The 7,500-nt window shown below is 58.5% G+C and overlaps 2 non-coding genes across 2 annotated transcripts; both read right to left on the minus strand.

Moving 5' to 3' along the window:
• Positions 1–3,116: 3,116 nt before the first annotated feature.
• LOC124773134 lies at positions 3,117–3,271 on the minus strand. The gene has a single exon (XR_007014479.1). It is a non-coding gene; the product is annotated as a 5.8S ribosomal RNA (ribosomal RNA).
• A 354-nt stretch (positions 3,272–3,625) lies between these two features.
• LOC124773138 lies at positions 3,626–5,538 on the minus strand. The gene has a single exon (XR_007014483.1). It is a non-coding gene; the product is annotated as a small subunit ribosomal RNA (ribosomal RNA).
• Between the last annotated feature and the right edge of the window lie 1,962 nt (positions 5,539–7,500).

Raw genomic sequence — 7,500 nt, forward strand, 5'->3', positions numbered from 1 at the left:
AGATGACGAGGCATTTGGCTACCTTAAGAGAGTCATAGTTACTCCCGCCGTTTACCCGCGCTTGCTTGAATTCTTCACGTTGACATTCAGAGCACTGGGCAGAATCACATTGCGTCAACACCCGCTAGGGCCATCGCAATGCTTTGTTTTTAATTAGACAGTCGGATTCCCCCAGTCCCGTGCCAGTTCTGAGTTTGATCGTTGAATGGCGGCCGAAGAGAATCCGCGCACCCCGCGCGCCCCCGGAGGAGCACGCTAAGGCGGACGCGGCTCGCAGCAAGGAAGATCCGTGGGAGGCCAAGGCACGGGACCGAGCTCGGATCCTGCACGCAGGTTGAAGCACCGGGGCGCGAACGCCGCGCAAGGCGCCGCGCATCCTGGCACCGCCGGGCCAGCACGAGGCCGACCAACGGCGAGAGCAGACCACGGCCCGCGCTAAACGCCCGCACTTACGGCACCCCTACGGCACTCACCTCGCCCAGGCCGGCACGTTAGCGCTGACCCCACTTCCCGACCAAGCCCGACACGCCCCGATCCTCAGAGCCAATCCTTATCCGAAGTTACGGATCCAATTTGCCGACTTCCCTTACCTACAATTATTCTATCGACTAGAGGCTCTTCACCTTGGAGACCTGCTGCGGCTATGGGTACGAACCGGCGCGACACCTCCACGTGGCCCTCTCCCGGATTTTCAAGGTCCGAGGGGAAGATCGGGACACCGCCGCAACTGCGGTGCTCTTCGCGTTCCAAACCCTATCTCCCTGCTAGAGGATTCCAGGGAACTCGAACGCTCATGCAGAAAAGAAAAACTCTTCCCCGATCTCCCGACGGCGTCTCCGGGTCCCTTTTGGGTTACCCCCGACGAGCATCTCTAAAAGAGGGGCCCGACTTGTATCGGTTTCCGCTGCCGGGTTCCGGAATAGGAACCGGATTCCCTTTCGCCCAACGGGGGCCAGCACAAGCGCATCATGCTATGACGGCCCCCCATCAACATCGGATTTCTCCTAGGGCTTAGGATCGACTGACTCGTGTGGCAACGGCTGTTCACACGAAACCCTTCTCCGCGTCAGCCCTCCAGGGCCTCGCTGGAGTATTTGCTACTACCACCAAGATCTGCACCGACGGCGGCTCCAGGCAGGCTCACGCCCAGACCCTTCTGCGCCCCACCGCCGCGACCCTCCTACTCGTCAGGGCTTCGCGGCCGGCCGCAAGGACCGGCCATGACTGCCAGGACTGACGGCCGAGTATAGGGCACGACGCTTCAGCGCCATCCATTTCAGGGCTAGTTGCTTCGCAGGTGAGTTGTTACACACTCCCTTAGCGGATTCCGACTTCCATGGCCACCGTCCTGCTGTCTTAAGCAACCAACGCCTTTCATGGTTTCCCATGAGCGTCGATTCGGGCGCCTTAACTCGGCGTTTGGTTCATCCCACAGCGCCAGTTCTGCTTACCAAAGTGGCCCCACTTGGCACTCCGATCCGAGTCGTTTGCTCGCGGCTTCAGCATATCAAGCAAGCCGGAGATCTCACCCATTTAAAGTTTGAGAATAGGTTGAGGGTCGTTTTCGGCCCAAGGCCTCTAATCATTCGCTTTACGGATGAGACTCGTACGAGCACCAGCTATCCTGAGGGAAACTTCGGAGGGAACCAGCTACTAGATGGTTCGATTAGTCTTTCGCCCCTATACCCAGCTCCGACGATCGATTTGCACGTCAGAATCGCTACGGACCTCCATCAGGGTTTCCCCCTGACTCGTCCTGGCCAGGCATAGTTCACCATCTTTCCGGGTCCCCAACGTGTACGCTCTAGGTGCGCCTCACCTCGCAATGAGGACGAGACGCCCCGGGGAGTGCGGAGGCCGCCGCCCCGTGAAGGGCGGGGAAGCCCCATCCTCCCTCGGCCCGCGCAAGGCGAGACCTTCACTTTCATTACGCCTTTAGGTTTCGTACAGCCCAATGACTCGCGCACATGTTAGACTCCTTGGTCCGTGTTTCAAGACGGGTCGTGAAATTGTCCAAAGCTGAAGCGCCGCTGACGGGAGCGATTATTCCGCCCGAGAGCATCCCGAGCCAACAGCGGCGCGGGTCCGGGGCCGGGCCAGGTAGGTCCCGTCCATCCGGGAAGAACCGCGCGCGGCTTGCCGGGAGCCCGAGCGCCCAAAGGGGCGAATCGACTCCTCCAGATATACCGCCGGGCAGCCAGCCAGGACACCGGGGCTCTGCCCAACAGACCGCGAACCGAGGCCCGCGGAAGGACAGGCTGCGCACCCGGGCCGTAGGCCGGCACCCAGCGGGTCGCGACGTCCTACTAGGGGAGGAAGTGCGGCCCACCGCACACCGGAACGGCCCCCACCCCGCGGCGAGTGGAAAGGCAACCGGACACGACCCCCGCCGCGGATTGCTCCGCGGCGGGCGGCCGGCCCCATCTGCCGAGGGCGGAGGCCAGTGGCCGGATGGGCGTGAATCTCACCCGTTCGACTTTCGGACTTCTCACGTTTACCCCAGAACGGTTTCACGTACTTTTTGAACTCCTCTCTTCAAAGTTCTTTTCAACTTTCCCTCACGGTAACTTGTTCGCTATCGGTCTCGTGGTCATATTTAGTCTCAGATGGAGTTTACCACCACTTGGAGCTGCACTCTCAAGGCAACCCGACTCGAAGGAGAGGTCCCGCCGACGCTCGCACCGGCCGCTACGGGCCTGGCACCCTCTACGGGCGTGGCCTCATTCAGTTGGACTTGGGCTCGGCGCGAGGCGTCGGGTAGTGGACCCTCCCAAACACCACATGCCACGACAGGCGGCAGCCTGCGGGGTTCGGTGCTGGACTCTTCCCTGTTCGCTCGCCGCTACTGGGGGAATCCTTGTTAGTTTCTTTTCCTCCGCTTAGTAATATGCTTAAATTCAGCGGGTAGTCTCGCCTGCTCTGAGGTCGTTGTACGAGGTGTCGCACGCCACACCGCCAGCCGGCTGTGCACGCTACCGAGAAAGTACCGGTATGCGAACCGCCAGGCGACGGGCGCGCATCGCACGTTTGAGGAGACGCGGCCGGCCCCACAGGCGGCCGCGACACTCCCAGGTCTGCGAAGCGGGGCAAACGCCGCGCGCTTCAGTATACGTAGCCGACCCTCAGCCAGACGTGGCCCGGGAACGGAATCCATGGACCGCAATGTGCGTTCGAAACGTCGATGTTCATGTGTCCTGCAGTTCACATGTCGACGCGCAATTTGCTGCGTTCTTCATCGACCCACGAGCCGAGTGATCCACCGTCCTGGGTGATCTTTTCTCAGTTTCCGCCGTCTCTTTCGAGACGGTCGCATAGGGCGGGAGTGAGGCGTGTGGCGGCCCCCTGTTCCAGCGTTCTGTGTCCAACGGCCTCACGGCCGACGGGCGTCGTACGGCTCCACACCGGAGCGGACAGGCACTCGGGCGAAAGTCATTCAAAACCGGCGCCAGGCGCCAGGTGCCGCAGGCCAGCCGCTCCAGCGCTTCAGCGCTCGTACCACACAACATTGGCCGCTAGTTTTGAGAGGCACGCGTGGTTCCGCACGCGGCGCACGGCTACGGCGAGCCGTACAGGTAGCGTGTTGCGCGACACGACACGCACATCGAAAGACATGCAGTCTAGTCGGTAATGATCCTTCCGCAGGTTCACCTACGGAAACCTTGTTACGACTTTTACTTCCTCTAAATGATCAAGTTTGGTCATCTTTCCGGTAGCATCGGCAACGACAGAGTCAATGCCGCGTACCAGTCCGAAGACCTCACTAAATCATTCAATCGGTAGTAGCGACGGGCGGTGTGTACAAAGGGCAGGGACGTAATCAACGCGAGCTTATGACTCGCGCTTACTGGGAATTCCTCGTTCATGGGGAACAATTGCAAGCCCCAATCCCTAGCACGAAGGAGGTTCAGCGGGTTACCCCGACCTTTCGGCCTAGGAAGACACGCTGATTCCTTCAGTGTAGCGCGCCGTGCGGCCCAGAACATCTAAGGGCATCACAGACCTGTTATTGCTCAATCTCGTGCGGCTAGAAGCCGCCTGTCCTCTAAGAAGAAAAGTAATCGCTGACAGCACGAAGGATGTCACGCGACTAGTTAGCAGGCTAGAGTCTCGTTCGTTATCGAATTAACCAGACAAATCGCTCCACCAACTAAGAACGGCCATGCACCACCACCCACCGAATCAAGAAAGAGCTATCAATCTGTCAATCCTTCCGGTGTCCGGGCCTGGTGAGGTTTCCCGTGTTGAGTCAAATTAAGCCGCAGGCTCCACTCCTGGTGGTGCCCTTCCGTCAATTCCTTTAAGTTTCAGCTTTGCAACCATACTTCCCCCCGGAACCCAAAAGCTTTGGTTTCCCGGAGGCTGCCCGCCGAGTCATCGGAGGAACTGCGGCGGATCGCTGGCTGGCATCGTTTATGGTTAGAACTAGGGCGGTATCTGATCGCCTTCGAACCTCTAACTTTTCGTTCTTGATTAATGAAAACATACTTGGCAAATGCTTTCGCTTCTGTTCGTCTTGCGACGATCCAAGAATTTCACCTCTAACGTCGCAATACGAATGCCCCCGCCTGTCCCTATTAATCATTACCTCGGGTTCCGAAACCAACAAAATAGAACCGAGGTCCTATTCCATTATTCCATGCACACAGTATTCAGGCGGGCTTGCCTGCTTTAAGCACTCTAATTTGTTCAAAGTAAACGTGCCGGCCCACCGAGACACTCAATAAAGAGCACCCTGGTAGGATTTCAACGGGGTCCGCCTCGGGACGCACGAGCACGCACGAGGCGGTCGCACGCCTTCAGCTCGCCCCACCGGCAGGACGTCCCCACGATACATGCCAGTTAAACACCGACGGGCGGTGAACCAACAGCGTGGGACACAAATCCAACTACGAGCTTTTTAACCGCAACAACTTTAATATACGCTATTGAGCTGGAATTACGCGGCTGCTGGCACCAGACTTGCCCTCCAATAGATACTCGTTAAAGGATTTTAAAGTGTACTCATTCCGATTACGGGGCCCTCGGATGAGTCCCGTATCGTTATTTTTCGTCACTACCTCCCCGTGCCGGGAGTGGGTAATTTGCGCGCCTGCTGCCTTCCTTGGATGTGGTAGCCGTTTCTCAGGCTCCCTCTCCGGAATCGAACCCCTGATTCCCCGTTACCCGTTACAACCATGGTAGGGCGCAGAACCTACCATCGACAGTTGATAAGGCAGACATTTGAAAGATGCGTCGCCGGTACGAGGACCGTGCGATCAGCCCAAAGTTATTCAGAGTCACCAAGGCAAACGGACCGGACGAGCCGACCGATTGGTTTTGATCTAATAAAAGCGTCCCCTTCATCTCTGGTCGGGACTCTGTTTGCATGTATTAGCTCTAGAATTACCACAGTTATCCAAGTAACGTGGGTACGATCTAAGGAACCATAACTGATTTAATGAGCCATTCGCGGTTTCACCTTAATGCGGCCTTGTACTGAGACATGCATGGCTTAATCTTTGAGACAAGCATATGACTACTGGCAGGATCAACCAGGGAGCTGCGTCAACTAGAGCTGAGCAGCCGGCCGCCCGGGAGTGTGTCCCGGGGGCCCGCGCGAACACGCAAGCGTCCGCTCAATCATTCTGCAAACAGGAGGAGGCTGAGCTCCCCTGCACAATACACCTCGAAACCCTCTCAGGTCCCGGCGGCGCGCAGCGCCGTCCCAAGTACTTGGTCGGGTTCGAGAGAGGCGCAATCGCCCGGAGTTAGGCGAGTAGACGCTTTCGGTGCGACCAACCCGTGCTCCCAACTGAGCTTGCCGCTGCCGACAGAGGCCCGGGAGCGTGCTGTCGTGGCATTTGCCGGCGGGAGACAACACGCGCCACCTACGGTGACCGGCAGCTCCAACGCCAGCGCCACAGAAGGACAAAAGCCCCACTTGGGTGCCGAAGCGAACTCTCCCAGCACAGCGCACGCGCCAACACATCCGCACAGCTGCGATACAAACCACCAGCGAGAACCGCTGGGGCGACCGAGCAGCAGACGGCGTCGCGGCGCCGAGCGCCGGGCGGCGGCGCATCCTCAACGCACACAGTCCTCAATCGGACCAGCACACTGAAGATGGTCCACCGCGCTTCGCACCGGGCCCGCGAGGACCTACTTTGGCCGCACGGCGCCGCGCGCAGGGTGCGCCGGCGCGCAGCTGCGACGCCTGCCGCGTCCGTCGGCCGGCGCGCCTGCCCACTGGCCGCCCCCCACCAGCCGGCTGTAGCGCGTGCGCCCACGCACCGCGCGGCAGCACGCCGGGAGGCGCCCCCTCACCGGCCGGGGACGGTCCCACCCAGCCACCGCCGCGTATCGCTTCACACCCAGATGCCGTTCAGTTTCGTCGGCATGGTGGGTATCGCTGGAACAAACCGGTTAGTACCTCAACCTATCGTCGCCATCACCGATTCACCCCTAGCGAGAACAACCGCACCACAACAGGTTACCATTTGTTCATTTGCGTAACTTCACCAGAAAACGCAGGCGTCCATCGCCATTTGCAACTTCAACGATTATTGCATGCCTGTGTCAGGTGTCACGCCACACTACGTCTGCCCACATACACGCAACAAAATGTGCACGCCTAGACAATACGTGGAAGGTGGCCCCCGTACGTATGCGATGTCCATTGCTCGAACGACTGTCAACCGGCCCTCTGTAGCATGTCGCAGATATGGAAACGCGGTGCACCATGCCATCACGGTGTGTGAGGAGAGACGACTAGGTCCGAATACATCAACAGACAGCTCATGCTGATCGCCATCCACGGCGTCCGTTCCTCCCACACGTCTCTATGGCGTACCACACTGCAATCCAGCTCTCATAGGGAGACGACACGTAGCTGCGTGCACAATATTTGCACTGTATGGTCCGCCGTTTTTTGGGCGCAGTCGTTGTGCGGTCACACATGTGCCACGATGTATCATTCAGTACATAAGGACGAATGTGCAGTACAGATTGTGGTTCACGCGTACGACATCAGCGGACAGTTGGACACAGGCCGCACCACAACGTAGCCTGAGTACGTCGCATGCGAAGGGCATTGAACATGCAAACTTCTCACCAACCAGCTTGCGAAGGCAGGGGGCAAGGTGGGGACGTGGGGAGGGCGGCATGTACGTCCTGCTGCCATCCACATTACAGTGTACAGCAGGAGCATGTTGGAAAGTGAGCAAGACTTGCAAGGTGTTTAACATGAAGCGATACACAGGGGTGCGGGCAGTGCGAGTAGCGAACTATATTGCGAGGGTGCGGGTGGGCAACACTACAGTAATTGAACGAGTCGTATAACAATTACAGAGCAGGTTTAGGCGACAAACGTGGGTTACGTTAAGGCGACAACATGGGTTAGGTTAAGGCACAACATGGGTTAGGTTAAGGCACAACATGGGTTAGGTTTAAGGCACAACATGGGGTTAGGTTAAGGCACAACATGGGTTAGGTTAAGGCACAACATGGGTTAGGTTAAGGCAC

The sequence above is a fragment of the Schistocerca piceifrons genome, unplaced genomic scaffold (genome assembly GCF_021461385.2).
Source record: "Schistocerca piceifrons isolate TAMUIC-IGC-003096 unplaced genomic scaffold, iqSchPice1.1 HiC_scaffold_945, whole genome shotgun sequence".
Taxonomy (NCBI): domain Eukaryota; kingdom Metazoa; phylum Arthropoda; class Insecta; order Orthoptera; family Acrididae; genus Schistocerca; species Schistocerca piceifrons.